We start from the raw sequence: 17,704 nt of genomic DNA on the forward strand, positions 1-17,704 counted from the left end.
ACGTTCATGTGAGGCCGCTGTGGCTTACTTTCTTTATTAGCTGGTGCGATAGCACCCGAATGTCTTTCCTTACTCAACGTATGGGTGGTGCAAGCTTCGCCTATATCCGTTATGTGCAGAGAGCATTCACAGTGAATCATGCAGTGGCAGCAACAACTCTCGTGGACGCTGTCAAGGCGAGACGGCAATGTCGTCGACGGCCAATTTTAGCGCTTGGTGAAGCATTTAATAATGCTTCACCAAGTGCTAAAAGGTGCACATCCTTTAATGTTGATACATTCGAACAGCTCTGATTGTTTCGTGAAGTGATTAGACGCATCACTCACATTTAGGAGGTGCGCCTTGTGGCAGCAGGACACATGTCGTTTGTTTTTTAAAATTTTATTCATGATGATCAACATCAACAATGCTGCAATAGCCGCAACAATGCTGTGTTCTCTTGAGCAATGAACGTGGAACATCTATTTGATTTCGTGCCAGTGGGGCCTTGGAATAAGGGCGCCACCCAGCCGAACAGACTCACCCTTATGTTACCTACGGGGCACTGAGGCTGTGCCCTGTCTGGTCTCTGTACTCAACTGAAGTTTTTTTAATACTACCTTTACTACTAAATGATAAATCTTTCATTGACATTGAGATTGCATCATAGAAGCATTTGGCATATGCAAAAGCTGTTCAGTGACAGCAACCACCTAACGTGTATCAATGGATAGGAGAAATTCCGTTTTATATCAAATAAATATGTGCTAGCATGTTCAGCTTGCTCCGAAAATGCATTTGCGCACATATATACGCTTTATTAGCCAGAGCGCGATTGGTAGGGCGCATTTTTAAAAGGCTTTTGTTAGTTTAATTCCGTACAGCACAATTTATTGCCAGGATTTGTAACCAAAAGCAAGCTCTATTTAGTTGCCTTTTATGTGAAGAACATGGTACCTCCCCAGGATGCTCTCTAATGAACTGGATTTCCATGCACGTCACTGTTCCCGTTTGATTTGACGCCGATAGTACCTCAAATCACAGGTGCTCGTAGCTATCAACGACGGTGAGGTGTAGGCCTCGACAGAAAAGTGCTACTACTTCGTCAGCTGGCAAGACGATGCGATGTACAAATGCTGGCTAAAGCATTTTTACTGACAATTTGCTTATCGTTTACCATATTACGTGGCCGGCAGTTCAAAAGCGTACCAGTTGCATCATTTTTCGTGACATGAGGATAACAAGTGGCTAAATTATAGCGCCGGAGCAGGAAATTTAACTTGAGAACACTGCATTGCACTGCAAGAACACATGTAATCCCATGGGAACGCCGCAACTTTTTGACGCAACCAAGATGGCACCCGGCTGACTGTTGCCAGACGTCTGATCAATTTCGCATTAGATCTATTTGCTGCAACAGAAACCAAGCATGCAACAAAAACCAATGGAGAATACCAATCTTAATGTGAGTTGCTGCCCTCCAGTCTTGTTTATTTAAAACAGCAGCACGGAATATTTGAAGTTTTGCAATCACAGTTTCAATCGTATTCCCGCGTGCATGCTAAGCACAGAAACCAATACCGCGAACTCAAACCAGTCGTTGCATAACGACAAGCAGAAGACGTTAGCATGTATTGTTAAGAAAAAAAAAGTCACAACTTTGCCACAAAGGCGAAGCAATGAACGCGATATCAACAAATTAGAAGGTCATGCGCAGAATGGAAAGTAGATCGAAACGTGTCCCACGTTTCTCACGCACGAAACGTACTCACAGGTACAGATGAACGCGAATAAGCGTCTCAGTTGTTACTTCGCTGTGTCTGAAAAGCGCGCCCTTTTCATGAACCGAGGCTGTGCACCAATTACAGTGACCTTTGTGCGCCGCGTAACTACAACAGAATCGTTCCAATGCAAGCCGAACGCCAGCCAAGAAGTATGATCCTCCCCACCGGGAGATAAGGGCGCGCGAGAGATCGTCTGCTCCCCTCCTCTCCGCGGGCCAAAGTACGCGTAAGATAGGAGCCACCACGTGCTTATTGCACCATTTTCCTGATAATGCTGAAAACACGATAGCCCCCCCCCCCCCCGAGATGCCCGCCAACAGTGGCAAGTGGTAGATATAAATAGCTTGCCGCGAACATTGAAAGAGGTATCCCTCGGTGTCTCCAGTGGTAAACGCCACGCATTCACGACGCGGAGATCCCACGTTGGATTCCACGCGCCGGAGTCTTTTTTTTTTCTGGATTTCTTTCTTTCTTGCGTTTTCATATATATATAGATACGTATACATATACAGTGCATGACATCGACGCCCACGTTGACGCCGGCGGTGAAATCCAGCTGAGAGGGTCCATATAAGTGCTATCGCAATAAAACAGCCCCCGCAGAAGCGCCAATGAAACCTGAGTCAGAGATCACGACGCTCTGTACACCAACGTTTTCAAAACTGGGTAAGTTGCAAAACTGAGTGATGTTGTACGGCGCCGCCGCTGCCAGCTACAAAAGTGGCGCTGCTGTCGCATCCGGATTCACTCACTGCATGCTCGATCGTGTCACTCCCGTAACCTCTGTTGCCTCCGTCGGCTGTGCATGTTGCAGTGCGTCGCTAGCCGTGGAGGCTTCTTCCTGCGTGAACAGTTTTGTGCTTCAGCGTGCCCTGTTCTGCTTTGTAAGTGTTGCGTGTTTTCATCGTGCCCACACGTTGCGTTCCCGGCTGTACGAGTGGCTACAGGAAATGAGAGACAGCACGACGTTTCTTTTGTGTCCCGCGTGTACCTGAGTAGCGAGAGGCATGGGACCATGCTCTTCCTCGTGCGGATAAAAAAATGCCCAGTACATCACGTGTGTGTGATACGCATTTTCATCAGGAGGACATCCTGAAGACTTTCACGCACGTAATCAATAGCATGAAAGTACAAATCGCCAGAGGAAAGTGGGACCTCGTCGAAGGATGCGTTCCACGGATATTCCCGAATTTGCCCGCTTACCTTTCAAAACCCGCGACAAAGAAGCGAAAGCTGCCAGATAGGATAGGGCTACTTTGCAGAATATCATCGGCAAAAAAGAATCTCGGAGCACTGAGCTCGAAGACGGTGAAATAAGTTCCGACATGCCGTCAATGAGTAGCGTCATAATTTTGCTTCAAGACATAGAAAATGTTTGTTTGCATGCTGGCGGAAAGTTGTTGAGAACAACGAAACAAGACGCCTTGTGGCTTTTCCAGTGCTCAAAGCAAAAAAGCGCGCTATTTGTGGAGAATCGCGTAATCGTCTCAGAAGACATGACAGCCACCATTACAGCAGCCATCACCGTCGCTTAGCCAATTTATTTTAAGGCATGAAAAACACAGACACAAAAGAGGATACAATACATTGTAATTGGGTTTTTCGCGCCTAAAATTAATTGCGAATGTACACCAACTAGCAACTAACGGACACACTCGTATGTTATGCTATCAAGCATCGTTTATCGTGGGCAGTTCAGAAAGCCTTAATTATAAATTTGCCTTATAATATTACGCGGTATTAGGTTTATGCGGCAGAACAACAAGAAATACCGATAATATACTGTTGGCAAAGCTCTTTTAGAACGGCCACCACGGCGTCTTGCTACGACCACGATGACTGCGCGTTTTCGTCTGCTAGCGGAAGCGTGTTGCGCCGCCAGCGCCATCAAACCGGAAGTTGTCTCGGCGCCGTGTCACAGGCCATGTGACGTGGGGATTGGATTGGATAAACTTTTATTTGATCCTCCAAAACACAAATCACTGTGTTGCGGGCAGCTCCCACGTGGGGACTGAGATGCCAAGCTCCTCAGCCGCCTCGCGGGCTTGGTGGACAGCCCAGAGCTGATCTGCCAAGGACGAGCTGCGGATTGTCGCCTCCCATCATGCAGAGGTGATGTTCGATAAATGAGCGAATTCGGTGCACTGCCAGGGCATGTGTTCTAATGAAGCTATTTCCCCACAATGTGGACAAAGATTACTTGGGTATATGTCAGGGTACATGATGTGTAACATTTTCAAAGTAGGGTACATCCGCGTTTGCAAAAACCTTAATGTAAGTGCTTGGGGCCGGAGTAGATTTTTGTGAGGTGGAGGGAAAATCCTTCTAGACAGGTAGAAATGTTTAGTGAGCTCGTTATATGTTGCAAGAATTTTCCGGTTATCCCCATCACCGGTAGAACGCATCCCAGGGAAGGTGCGGTTGGAGAGTTCTCGCGCCGCCTCGTGTGCTGCTTCATTGAGATTGGGAGGGGAATCGTTGATTTGTCTAAGGTGAGCTGGAAACCAACTCAGAAGATGATGTGTTATGTTCTTGCCTTGCAGTATTCTCAGCGTTTGTTCACAGACCGTCCCCTTGGCGAATGCCCGTAGTGCTGACACGGAATCACTGTAGACGACTTCAATGTTATCCATTTGAGTGCTAAGGCGATGGCCACCTGTTCCGCAATGACTGGGTCTTTCGTCCTGACCGTCGCTGAGTTGACGACATGGCCAGCCCCATCGACCACCACTGCCACAAACGCTTTCGCATTGGCGTAGGAAGCCGCGTCAACAAATACGACCCCTCGTTTGAGACTTGACGAAGTATAGTCCTGGCCCTCGCTACTCTTCTTCCGACGTTGTGTTCTGGATGCATGTTTCTTGGTATAGGAGATACCGTGATAGTCTCCCTGATGTTGTCAGGGATATCATTGTAATTGCGTCTGATTGCTATTTGGTGTTGGCCCAGCTCCTGCAGGATCATTCCCCCGACCTTGTTGTAGATAACCTTGCAAACTGTGCTCTCTCTTGGGCTTCTGCTATTTCTTCGAGCGTGTTGTGTATGCCAAGCTCAAGCAGACGCTCGGTGCTGGTATGTATGGGTAGGCCCAGGACCTTCTTGATAACTTTCCTGAGGAGCACATTCAGTGTCTCGGACTCTGCTCTTGACCAGTTGTGTATTGCTGCCTCGTACGTGAACTGGCTTAGAACAAACGCATGCATCAACCTGATGAGTTTGTGTTCCTTGATCCCATTTCTTTTGTTGGCCACTCTGCGTATGAGGTGCACCGCACTGTCTGTTTTCCGAGTTAACTTGGCTATAGATAACTTGGCTGTTGGCGCCGGTAGACTCTATCAGCATGTCCAGGACTTTGATGGAGTCGACCCTCTGGATGGCCTTCCCTTGATTTGTACGGAGGTGGATGTCTATCTGGTTTAACGGCTTCCATCCCCTGGGCTTCGGTCCCCGGTGTGCAGTCCGATAAAGCAAAAGTTCTGACTTACTCGAAGATCACTTGAGCCCGGAAGGGTGAAGGTACTCTTCTACGGTGTCAATCGCCTCTTGCAGAGCGCTCTCACTCTGCCCCTCGCTTCCACCTGTGCACCAGATGGTAATGTCATCTGCGTAGATGCTGTGCTTCAATACTTCAATGCTCGATAATTTCTTTGACAGTCCAATCATGGCAATGTTGAACAGCATTGGTGAAATCACTGCCTCTTGCGGCGTGCCCCTTGCTTCTAGTTCGATTGCTGTGGTCTCGATATCGGCAATCTTCATCACGGCTTTCCGATCTGTAAGAAAGGACCATACGTAGTCATAGAAGGCTTTCCCTAGACCAAGCTTGGAAATTGCTTCGAATATGAATGAGTGGTGGATGTTGTCAAACGCTTTTTCTAGATCTAGGCACAGAATGGCTCTCACGTCTCTGGTTTCATTGTCGATGACCTGGTGTTTGACAAGCTTCAATGCATCTTGTGTGGATAGCCCTGCCCTGAATCCAACCATATTGTGTGTATATATGTCGTTATCTTCCAAGTACTTGTTTATCCTGTGCAGTATGGCATGTTCTGCAACCTTGCCGATACATGATGTCAAGGTTATTGTCCTGATGTTGTCCAAGTTAGGGGGCTTTCCTAGCTCAGGAATAAGGATCGTGCTGGCCAGCTTCCACTGCTCTGGCACCCTGCCTTCTTTCCATGCTGAATTGATCATATCCTTCAGGGTTTCAATTGAACCGTCATCAAGGTTACGAAGAGTCTTGTTTAATATACCGTCCGGGCCAGGGGCCGACCTGCCGTTGAGATCATGCAAGGCTCTTCTGATCTCCTCGATGGTAAAGTCGCCCTCAAGACCTGGATTTGGCGTGCCCTGGTACTGTCTACTTGGTGGTGCCAATCCTCTTTTGATTGGGAGGTACTTATGCACGAGCCGCTGCACAACTTGCTGTTGTGTAGTGCGCCCTGTCTCTTTATGCAAAATTCGAGCGATAACATGCTTTTGATTCGTTTTGGTGGTGTTTTCGTTTAGGAGATGCTTTAACATGCTCCATGTCTTGCCATTGCGCATTTGACCATCGACGGAGTTGCAGATTTCGTCCCATTGCTGCCTCGATAGTGCGCGACAATGTTCCTCGACTGATCTGTTTACCTCAGCTATCTTCTTACTCAGTCTTCGGTTCAGGCGCTGACCCTTCCAACGGTTCAGTAGTGCTTGCTTTGCCTCAAGAAGATGAGCGAGCCGGCTATCCATTCTTTCAACCGGAAAATCTGTGATATTGGTGGAGGAGACGGATTTGATGTCATCTTTAATCTGTTTGACCCACTGCTCCAAGCCTTGTCTGTGGCCATCTCGTTCCCTTTCCATCCTTATCTTCCTGAACTTATCCCAGTCTGTGAAGTGGAATTCTCTCTGCTTTTTACGCTCCACGGAGAAGGTAGTATCAAGAATGCAGTGGTCACTCCCTGGGTCTACAGCAAGGTTCATCCACTGGGCCTTCTTGATGCTCCTTACAAATGTAAGGTCCGGGGTGGAATCCCTGCAGCAAGATGTACCAAGCCTTGTTGGTTGACTGGGGTCTGTGATTAGGGTGAGATCAAGTTCACTGGCACTTTGCCAAAGTCGATTTCTTTTCCCAGTGTTGTACTTGTAACCCCATGTATGATGAGGGGCGTTGAAATCACCTGCTATGACGAGTGGACATTCCCCGGTGATATTAACAGCTTTCTTTAGAACCGTCTTGAACCCTTGCTTTTGTTCCTTTGAACTGCTGTATATATTAAGAATGAAAATGCTCTGACGATTGCTGGTACCTGGCACGATCTCTACCATGACGTGTTCCAACCAGCCTGCTTCTATCTTGAGGTCGTGGGTTACGTGCGTTAGTTTGTTGCATACGAAGGTGCATACTCCGCTCCCTTCAGTATCCCCTATTACAGGCCGGAATCCAGGCAACGCTGCTTGCGGTGAAAGGGTCTTTGTAATAAAATAATATGAGGCTTTTCTTGGCTGCTACTGATATACTGCTGTAGGGTTGCCTTCTTTTTAAGGTAACCTCTACAGTTCCATTGCCAGATACGAAATGCTTCACGTAGCGCTGCCATCATGGTTATTACATGGGCGGCCAGAACCTGATGCTGCACTTGTCGACAGGTTTGGTACCACTAGTATTGGTGGCCGAATGGGTGAGTGTGGTGCATGAGGAGGCCTTGCTGTGTTGTGCAGATATGCTTCGACCTTTGTAATGCGCAAAGTCATATGCTCTTCCAGTGCCGCCACGCTTGATTGTAGCCTACCCATTTGCTAGCTAAGATTGGCTACTACTTTGCTGAGCGTGTCAAAGACCTCTTTCATATCTGACATGGTTGTTCGGTTGGCTTCCACGTGTTCCGCCATGACTGCCCTCTTTTTTGTGGTTCTCGAGTCCCCCACGTTTTCAGCCACAGGGACATCAATGGCTGAGGCATTGGCTGGGAAGATTGCGGGCTGCCGGGTTAGCTTAGTGAGAAGAATTTTTATTTCCTTTAACTCAGCTGATAGCCTCTCATTCGGTTTTGTAAGTCTCGCGTTTTCTTGCTCTAGCTGTGCAATTCTATCATGCTCTGGCAGCTTACCTGTCATCACCTCTGCCGCGCTGTTGCGCACTCGCTCAGCCCAGCTGCCTTTCGATGTAACTGCAGGCGTCCTCCCCGGGTGTGAAGCCGTGATCTCGAGCTGAACGCCAGGCAGCTGGCCATTCGGGTGTCGCCCAGGCTGATCCCGACCCTGATGGTGACCTTGAGAACTCAAGCGCCCCCGTGAATGGGAGCGGGCCTTGGGTCTAGAACCTCTTCTGGAACGCGACCTCCCCTTGGAGTGGGGCCGCCTTTCCTGTTCTTGTGTAGTCTGGATGCTCTGGGTCCCGTAGGCTGGAATAAGCTGCTTGTCGTTGATGTCTGGACTCGATGTGATTGATGCGTCCCGGGCTTCTGCGGCTGCTCGCGATCTTTCCCAACGTCTGCGTCTGACGACGTATGGCACTAAGAACCTGTTCTTGCACTCCTTGTCTGCCATGGGATGGTGACCGTCGCACAGCCTGCATCTTGGATTGCACTGGTGCAGGCTATCTGGGTTCTTGATCTCGCAGCCTCTGCAGATGGTTTCAGCTGGGTTCGGACAGACGTCAGACCGATGTCCCAGCTTTCCACAGACGTAACATATATCGATGTTCTTGCGGTAAAGAGAGCACTGCAAAAGTGAAGGTCCATATCTCACGAATCTGGGCACCTTGTGTCCTTCGAACGCTATGATGATTGTCCCGGTGTCCTTGATTCTCTTGGCCTGCAGCGCGAGCGGGTTGTTCGCGTTCACAATCTTTCGGGTCAAAATGTCCTGAGTATCGCTTACGGGGATCCCGCGAATCACTCCTTTACAAGTATCGTGGGGTGCCGTGGCGTACGCACTAACCTCGAAAACTTTGCCTCCAAAGTCAATTTGCTTGACCTTGAGGTATCTTGAAGCTCTGTCTTGGTCCGGAGTGCTTGCCACCATAGTTTTCTGCTGCAAGTTGGAACAGATGATGTCCTGCATGGCCTCCTCCTCTTTGATGCCGGCCGCCAGTACAATCGCGTCTGCCACGGCTCCAGTGCCGATTCTCGAGATATTCAATCCTCCACGTGGTCGTAGCACAATTTTGCTGAAGTCCTTAGGTAGTGGCGGCATGCGTCCAGCTCGCACGATTGTATGCTTGGTGTCATACCTACTACGACTGGCTCGAGCGTCTCCCGCAACGCCAGCCTTGGTCGAACCCTTCGAAGCAGGAACGCTAACCGCGGCTTGCTTATTCCTTGAGCGTCTCGTTTCGGCTTCCTTCAAACCCATGTCTTCCGTGCAATCCTCTGGAGAGATGTCCTCTCCATCTACTTGGTATTCCATTCTCAGTTGCAGGTCCTAGAACGCGCAGAGCGTTGAGTCACGTTGGCGCCGAGTCGGCGCATCGGCGACAATCGCCTCCTTGGTTAGGCTTAAATCCCCCGGTGGCGTTGCCGTGTAAAAATGTCCCCAAAATGGTTTAAAAGTCCGCTAACCAGCACAAAGGTGGTATCTGCTGATTTCTTGAGAACTTAGGCACACGATGGGACTGAAAACTCGGCGACCAATTCGTGAATACCACAGGAAAGCATTCTTGAAAGCAGGAGCTGATCTTCGCGCGTCCGCTCTGGTTGGCACCTAGAGCGTCTCTCATGTGACGCGGGGAGTTTTGCAACTTACCTAGTTCTAGAAATGTTGCTGCACGTGGCAGCGAACTGCGACGCCATTTTTCGGTGAAAAGTATTTCACGGCACAGCGCCCACGGAAGGGCAAGTTCGTATTTGTTAAAACAAATGCGCTGTGTCCCAAGGTGCCCGCGCGTCCAAAGCAAATGTGGTTGTCGCGAGTGACTCTGAACAAACGAACACTGCGAGTGGTCCCACGTGACGGCATCTGGCCAATACCGACGCGCTCCGAGAAGTCGGAGGAGGTGGAAAAGAAAGTAGGCGTGCGAATAATACGTCGCTATTTTGCGAAGTTTTAAGGGCTTTATCGTAGCTGGATAGGCACGACGCGGCGACGCGCGCTGAGGAGTTCATCTCCACCATGTACTTTTCCCCGCGGAGGGAGGGGGGTAGATGCTCATGCGTGTGCGCGCTTATCTCGCGGTGGGAAAAATCGTACGCCTTGGGCTTTCACAGGAACGATTCTGCTGGTTGCCGGGTGCACACAAGGCACTGCACTCGCTGTACAGTCTCCGTTTGCGAAAAGGGCGCGCTTTTCAGACACAGCGAAGTCACAGCTGAGACACTTATTAACGTTCATCTGTACCTGTGAGTACGTTTAGTGCGTCATTTGTGTGTGAGAAACGCGGGGAACGTTACGATCTGCTTGCCGTTTTTCGCGTAACATTCAAATTTGTTGCTATCACATTCATTCCTTCGCCTGCGGTAAAGCAGTAACTTTTTTCCGTACCTTACGTGGTGTACATCTGCCAAGCGCACGTGTTTCCATCTCATCAGGGGCTTGAGGGGGCAATAGAAGAGCATTTGACGTATGAAAAACAATTAGCTTTTTGTAAGTACGCTTTCGCAGCTTTTTGAAAATCGTTGTTCTGTTCTTCGCCACCCACGTGCGCTAAAGCTTTCGTACTCATTGAGCCGGCTTGCCACTGGTTTTGAAGCAGCCCACGCGGCTGTGTATACACTACTCGCACGGTCAAACTACATGGGTGGCGAAGCTTTGAACGAAAAGTGTCGGAAACCTTTTGCCACAGGCACGCTCATCGACGATTGAAGCGAGCCTATGTGAGAAGGGGACAAACAACCAAAACTAAAAGCTCACTATTTCTTCTTCAAATAGTAATTTTATATATGCCAAAGTTAACTATAAACTTCCTCTACGGAGTATCTCATGTACACTTGGCTAAGTGGTCGATTGCCTCAGTTTTTCGTCGAGTGCCACAAATGGGGAGAGGGGGGGGGGGGTATCCAGTAAATCTGCAATCAGAGCTTGTGTTTAGCTCAGCGTGTTCTTTGGTTGGGCGCATTGTCAGGTCAACGAGGCGTCGCTCACTTTCCCGTAGTGGCTTCGTGCGTACTTTCAATGGTTTACATATTTATTATGTGTTGTTCATTGGTGTGACATTTCAGAGCCCAACTAGCTCACAGAATGTGTAGATAGCCGCTCCTGTCTCTGCCGACTGCTTTCGCTGGCTCACGGCTGGCGTGCCCTCGCCTTTGGTGATGGTGAATGCGACAGGCTAAGTAATGAGACGCTGTACTCTACGGCTGCCAAAGTTATATTTTCAAAGCTGCTGTCTCGCTGGAGGGGTTTTGGACGATTGGGCAACGTGAGTTTTCAAACTAATATGCTATTGTGCTCGTGAACAGTTTCACAATTGCCTCAGCAAAGTGTTTTTTGTGTGTGTTGTAAATACGTGATTTGGCTAATAAAACAACCTTGCTTCCTCAATCTTCGGTTTTTTTTTATTCGTTTCTCTCCCACATGCAATTAGCGAGGCAATAGGCGCAATAAAATTACGTAATATTAACGGCACGTAAAAGGTAAGCAATTAGGAAAAAATAAATTTCGCGCCATCTAGGTCCAATGCGCAACGTCACAACCAATTCTGGCTGTGACGTCACATTTTATTATTTTTTATTTTTTTGTTTGCCCTTAGTTGTCTCTTCTTCACGTAAATAGTGATGGTGGCAACAAGCCGCCGACTACTGGATCCATGGGCATCTAAGGAGGTTACGCTACGAATTTACATATACCTCGCTACTCGCGCGATCTTGATCCCTAATGCTACGTCACGCAGACTGAAGCGCCACTCTTTCTAACTGTGAAGCTGGTCCGCATTGCGGAGCGCTGTAGTAATGGCGGGTACCGTTGAACCTGCCACGGCCGCTGGATGAAAAAGCGCACCACCCGTCCACGTTTTCATCTAGCGACCGTGAAATTGCAAAGCACCTTTTTTTTTCTTTTTTAAGTGCGGTGCGTGGTCATGCTGACCCGCACTGTGCAAAGTAACGCCGCTCTTCTGAGCTTGCAGATACTCCTGAGACGGGTCGTAGCAGTGTACATCAACGAGCATTGTAGCGTTCATTTCCTACACCGATCATTTCTTGGAACGATGCTTTGAAGACCTGTCATTAAAAATTCCCGAATTTATATTGCTACTTAATTTGTGTATGCTGAATAGATGAGTTTGTCGCTTCTACTTACGGTAATTTTATGGGCGCCTTAGCACTTAATTGGCTCGGCTTGTCCATCCACTCTCACGTGTCAGATGCCCCGCCGCAGTGGTATAGTGGCTAAAGTGCTTGTTAGCTGCTGATCTGCATGCAGGTCGCGGTATTAAATCCTGCAGGCTGCAGCAGCTGCATTTTCGATGTAGGCGAAAATGCTCTGAGCCCATGTGCTCAGATTTAGCTGCACGTTGAAGGGATACTAAATGCAAATGTTAAGTCAACGTTGATAGTTGAAATAGTGGTTCAGAAACCTTGTAGTGCTACTTTTGAGCCAAGGAAGGGCTTATTTGAAATAAAATTACGTTTTAGTGGCCCGCATTGGTTTAGCGCACTTGAAATTTACCCTCCTCGAGAAGCGGTTCGACTCACGTCACTCTTGCCGTGCACAACGTTGCCCGGCTTTACTGCGCGGTCGCCGACACTAGTAGACAGAACGAAAGCAGTGGGAGCCACAGCAGACAATGACCTATGATCAATTTCCTGCCATTGGCTCCGAGATCACAGACGCATTTTTGTTCAACTGCATCCTGCTAAATGACTCGACGTGTCCTGCGTAACCACGCGAAAATTGAATTTTTGAACCACTCGCGCCATTCCCCAGAGTAAAGTCAAGCGGTTATTTTTTCTATAATTATATAACTCAAATAGCAATGAACAACTAAGCAGCGTTTTATTGCGTCTTTTGATGGACGGAATGTTCTTTATTTAGTGCAGCTCAATTGATTACTAGTGATTATTTGTAGATGGTTCGTCTGACGTCATCAGTATCAATTCGACAATGCCCTACTGCGGCGCACGTATTCTCGTGCATTTACCTTAATTTCTCGATAAGTGGGGCACTGCTTTTGATAATATTTTCATTTTAGATGTTGTATTGAGCTTTCACTCTGACGTAAAATGTTATTTGACTTTTGTGTCTCTTTAAAGAACTCCAGGTGGTCGAAATTTACGGAGCACTCCACTACGGCGTCTGTCATAATCATATGGTGGTTTTGCGACCTTTAACCCTATATATCAATCAATCAATCACGTGTCGCACGCATGGTCACAAAGTTTTCAATACTAGGACTGCAACTAGGAGGCAGTTGAGGAGGTACTGACATCTGCCGTAATTTTTTAGGGGCGAAGCTCCTTATAGCGGCACCCATTCGTCCCTCGTAGTCGTAGTAGTAGTGTGTAACCAGTCTTACATTTTGACCTTCAAGGTGGTGCCGGTGGGAGATTTCTTCTGTGCGTTGTTGAACAATAAAAAATTCGCAGCGTGCGCGTTAACTAAAAGTCGAATTCTCCCGTCTCTCATTCCCCCTTAGCAGCCATTGGCATCTACATTGAGCAGTATCTGACAAGAAAGGGTTGCTACGTTATACTCGCTGGGTGTAACCTCCTTGGTTTTTGAAAGGTTTAGCGAGCGTTGGGCCGCAGTGTCATGAATACAGTGAACTAGTATATACCATGAACTCGAGGTGGTTAGAGGTGGGAAGTAGACACGAAGCGCAAGCCGTAAGAAAGTGTACGTGTGCCACCTCTCTTTTAGTCCTTGGAATGTGCGCTGGATGGCGGTGCTTCTATATGGGGAATATATGATGAAAAGATGCGAGATGGTAATACTTGCAGTGTTGAATAGGTGGATGAACGGACACACAGACAGATGCATGGACGGACGGAATCAAGAACGAATGGACGCGCGGATGCTTCGCCCCACTCTCCATCATTCACTCCGTGGATATGCTGCCATTTTTTTATGCTTAAAATGTTTGGCTGATACTAAAGTACTTACACGCCTTCAGATCGATCTCCAGTTTTCAAAGTTCACCGTTCTACGCAGAAACACACCCTGAAAAAATTCATGAATGGCTTTGGTTAATACAACTCCTAAATAAGGCTTACAATGCTCAAAACTAGTGCAAAATAAACGAACATGTTGTGAAATCACATAAACTACAAAAATAACGAAAAATTATCGCGACAGTTTACCTAAAAATTGCAAAAAATCGCTTCTAAAACATCTGGCTGATACCCGCGCCGCTCATGAAAGGGTGTCACCTCCTCAGCAAGCGGCTGATTGCCAAGGGAATCGCTGGATTGGCCGCTCTGCAATCTTCCTGCAGTTTCATGGTGGTGTAGCTGCATTTGGTGCAAGGTTTAAAACTTCACCAGGGCCCTACAGAAGAACTAAAGTAACCACAGAATTAGCACTGGAATCAGCGCTGCACTGAGAGTTGTTTTTTTTTTACGGGGGTGGGAGGAAGCACCTTTGCGTCAAACGGCAGAAATTTTGCAGCTGCAGTTTTTGTGGGTTAGCACATTTTTACCACATACCTATAAGCACTCTTGCGCAAACCACGTGGACGTTATTTTTTCCATGTTTATTCAGCACATTGCAACGAGCGTAACAGCAGCAATATTCAGGGGTAGAAGTGCTGCGCCAATTGCGCCATTCTGCGCCAGGCTGCGCATAAATGACGAATTTCGTGATAATAGTTTATTGGAAGTGTAAAATGCCAAATTTAGCCGATTGTTATTGTCGACCGAGCAACACTCAGCATTGGCTGCACCAAAGAAGCATCCGCATTCATATCCAGTGAATTTAAATCACGTTATAATTCGGTTCATTCTGGGGCTTCCAATGCTGTTATCGCCGTGGTTATCTCCCACAAATCAATAAATCAATCAGCCGTGGTTATCCACGAAAGGGGCGGCACCAACACGAGTAACTGTTAAATATATAGCAATACAGTAAAACGATGATTTGCACCAGCCGGGAACGTGGCAGGATCGAGCACTAAACGGCAGTGTGCTTTTACAAGTGCAAATGTCTGACTTGCCCCATCGCCACCAATAAACGAGTACAGCACACCAGCAGACCTACCAAAAACTTTTTTCTTCCATTTTGCCAGAGTGCAAAAAAAATGGCAGGCACTTTCGCACGATTATCTTATCTCGTGCATTGGCGACACCAAGGAGCATTTCTAAACTATAGATGGTCTGGGATACGCCGTTACTGAAAAAGCGCAAAAACGCTATCAGCTTTTCGCGATGCACACTTGCGCTTCTTTACCGCGATATGATACTAAGCGACAACTGAGAGTTTCACCGGAACATGGAGTGGTCGCGTGGTTTGGATCAGCATCTGGTTAGTTGCATCGCCGATGGTCTCTGGAAGACTCCGTCCACGCCTCACAGCCTTTCGTTGGCCAATTCTGTAGTCACACTGGAGGCATACGCAGCGACACTCACTACACTTGCACGCCTGCATGCACCCCATTTTCAGCCATGCTCTCTGCTCTGCCACTCTCCCTCTCCGTCTACGCGGCGCAGCCACGGCCATAATCCGCGAGTCGAGAGATGGGGATGCGGAGACACGAAAGGGAAGCGATAAAAAGACGTCCGTGGGATGCGCAAAACGCCTATTCAAACGTCATGGAAGCCTCGGGAGGGGGAATTGTTATATCCCCCAAGATTTCCCCTTCGTGTTCGTTTGCAGCAAAGATATGGGCAAATTTTCGCTCAGCCGCAGATCTCCCGACGACACGCCGACGACAGGTCTGCCGATGCCTTTTGCTGGTGTTTTCGGTCTGTCATTATGTTACACTACGACGACATGCTGTCTTTTGAGGCGTCGTCGTCGTCCTCAGCCCCAGGGAGCCTGGCAACGTCGTCGGCGGGCGACTCGTCGGCTGAATGGCTGATGGTCTGCGTCTACCTCGTGTTTTCCTCGGGGTCGTGTCAGTGTCGTGTCGCTCTAGTGTAAACGTGCCTTTACATCAGAGTTTTGTAGAGTTGATAAACGGATATGTGGGGTTTAACGTCCCAAAGCCACGATATGAAATTTCGACCACCTGGGGTTCTTTAATGTGCACCCAAATCTGAGCACATGGGCCTACAGCATTTTCGCCTCCATTGAAAATGCAGCCACCGCAGCCAAGATTCGATCCAGCCACCTGCGGGTCAGCAGTCAAGTACCTTAGCCACTAGACCACCGTGGCGGGTCGTTTTGTAGAGTTACGTGAACTGCATTTTTGATGGAGGTGAAAGTGTTGTAGGCCCGTGTGGTCAGATTTGGGTGCACTTTAAAGAACCCCAGGTGGTCGAAATTTTCGGAGCCCTCCACTACAGTGTCTCTCATAATCATATAGTAGTTTTGAAACGATAAACGCCACATATCACATGTCATCTTCAGAATTACGTGAGATTGGATGCTAGCCTTGCTTCTTAAAACATTCGAATATGTTGCTATCGCATTCATTGCTTGCCTTTTTGGCGAAACTGTGACTTTTTGTTTCAGGCAGAGTATGAAATGGGCATGATTTCTCTCTCTCTCTCACACACACACACACACACACACACACACACACACACACACACACACACACACACGTGGTAAGTCTGGAAAGCTCATTAGTACTGAATGTTTAGTGAAAACAATAGAAATTGTTGATTTTGTTTGACGATTATGAAAAGTTGAAAACACACCTTCTGCGGTGCTCTGCACCTGCTCCAAAGCTCCCTTTTTACCGTGCCAAAGCTGTTCCCACACAGCATTATTTCTACTTCCTGAGCTGCTCCAAAACACTGAGCTCCCATTCCCCCCCCCCCCCCTGAATATTGAATTATAGTGGAAATTTGCTTTATTTAACGTAATTCTGCGATTACGGAAAGCGGAGAGCTTATTTGATATTGTTGCATGTATACTGTATTTGTGTAGATATCCGATTTAAAGGAGTGTGAATGGGCAGCTCCACTTTGTTATTATTTTCTAAAGACAGAAGCAGGCGAACGTGTCTGCATGAAATGAGCGAACATAGGTTTCAGGGAGAGATTGTCTAGCAGGATGAAGCAACAAAGGAGATGCGAAAACTACCAGTATACCACATGTATTCATTGCTTGCGGTCAGCTCGGGAAAACGAAAAACAAAAAAAAAATGGAATCATGGGCGGGAAATGTACGGTGTAAGGAGCTGCTACTCTGCCTGATTTCGACTTTCACATAATAAGATAGTCGTGTTGAGAGAATATACTGCAATAGAAGAACGATGGAAGATGCAGAAAGAGAGAGAATATATTATTTGTTGACATATATATGCTTTCAAAATCGGTGGATTTTACATGCACGTAGAAACAAGCATTAGATGCAGCGGACGCGTTCTATATACATAAGCACATACAGGTCAATCTTCGTTCGATATGTAGTTCTTTTCATCTGACAAGAGCTCCGACCTTATATACTCGGGTTGTAGTGTTATGTATGCAGTATCGCCTCGTGAATCACCATTTCAATGTATTGAAATTACAATCGACTAACACGCGTTCGTGCAAATCTGGGTTGCAAAATCTGCATCTTCAGCGATGATCGGTTCGATAAGACCTCCTGCCATCCGCGCTTTCACAGCCGCGTAGTGCTTCTGTGCATGGTTTATGTTCCATTCGATCTGGCCACACTCTTCGACGTTTTCTTTCTTTGGATGTGCACCGCAACGTCTAGCGTTTGTTACCGTTCCCGTCTGCGTATTTAATCGTTACCGTATGAACACGCACTTCCCTGCCTTGCGAGCTACCCATGGAGGCCTCTTGCGGCTGCGAGGTGCGCGCTGTGTCAATCAATGCGAGTGAGTCACAGACACAGGGTCGTTTTTCGTAAACATAGCTTTATCTGTTTCGAAAAGGAATATTCTGTATACATAATAGATGGGCTCACTG

This window comes from Rhipicephalus microplus, chromosome X (genome assembly GCF_043290135.1).
Source record: "Rhipicephalus microplus isolate Deutch F79 chromosome X, USDA_Rmic, whole genome shotgun sequence".
NCBI classification, from domain to species: Eukaryota; Metazoa; Arthropoda; class Arachnida; order Ixodida; family Ixodidae; genus Rhipicephalus; species Rhipicephalus microplus.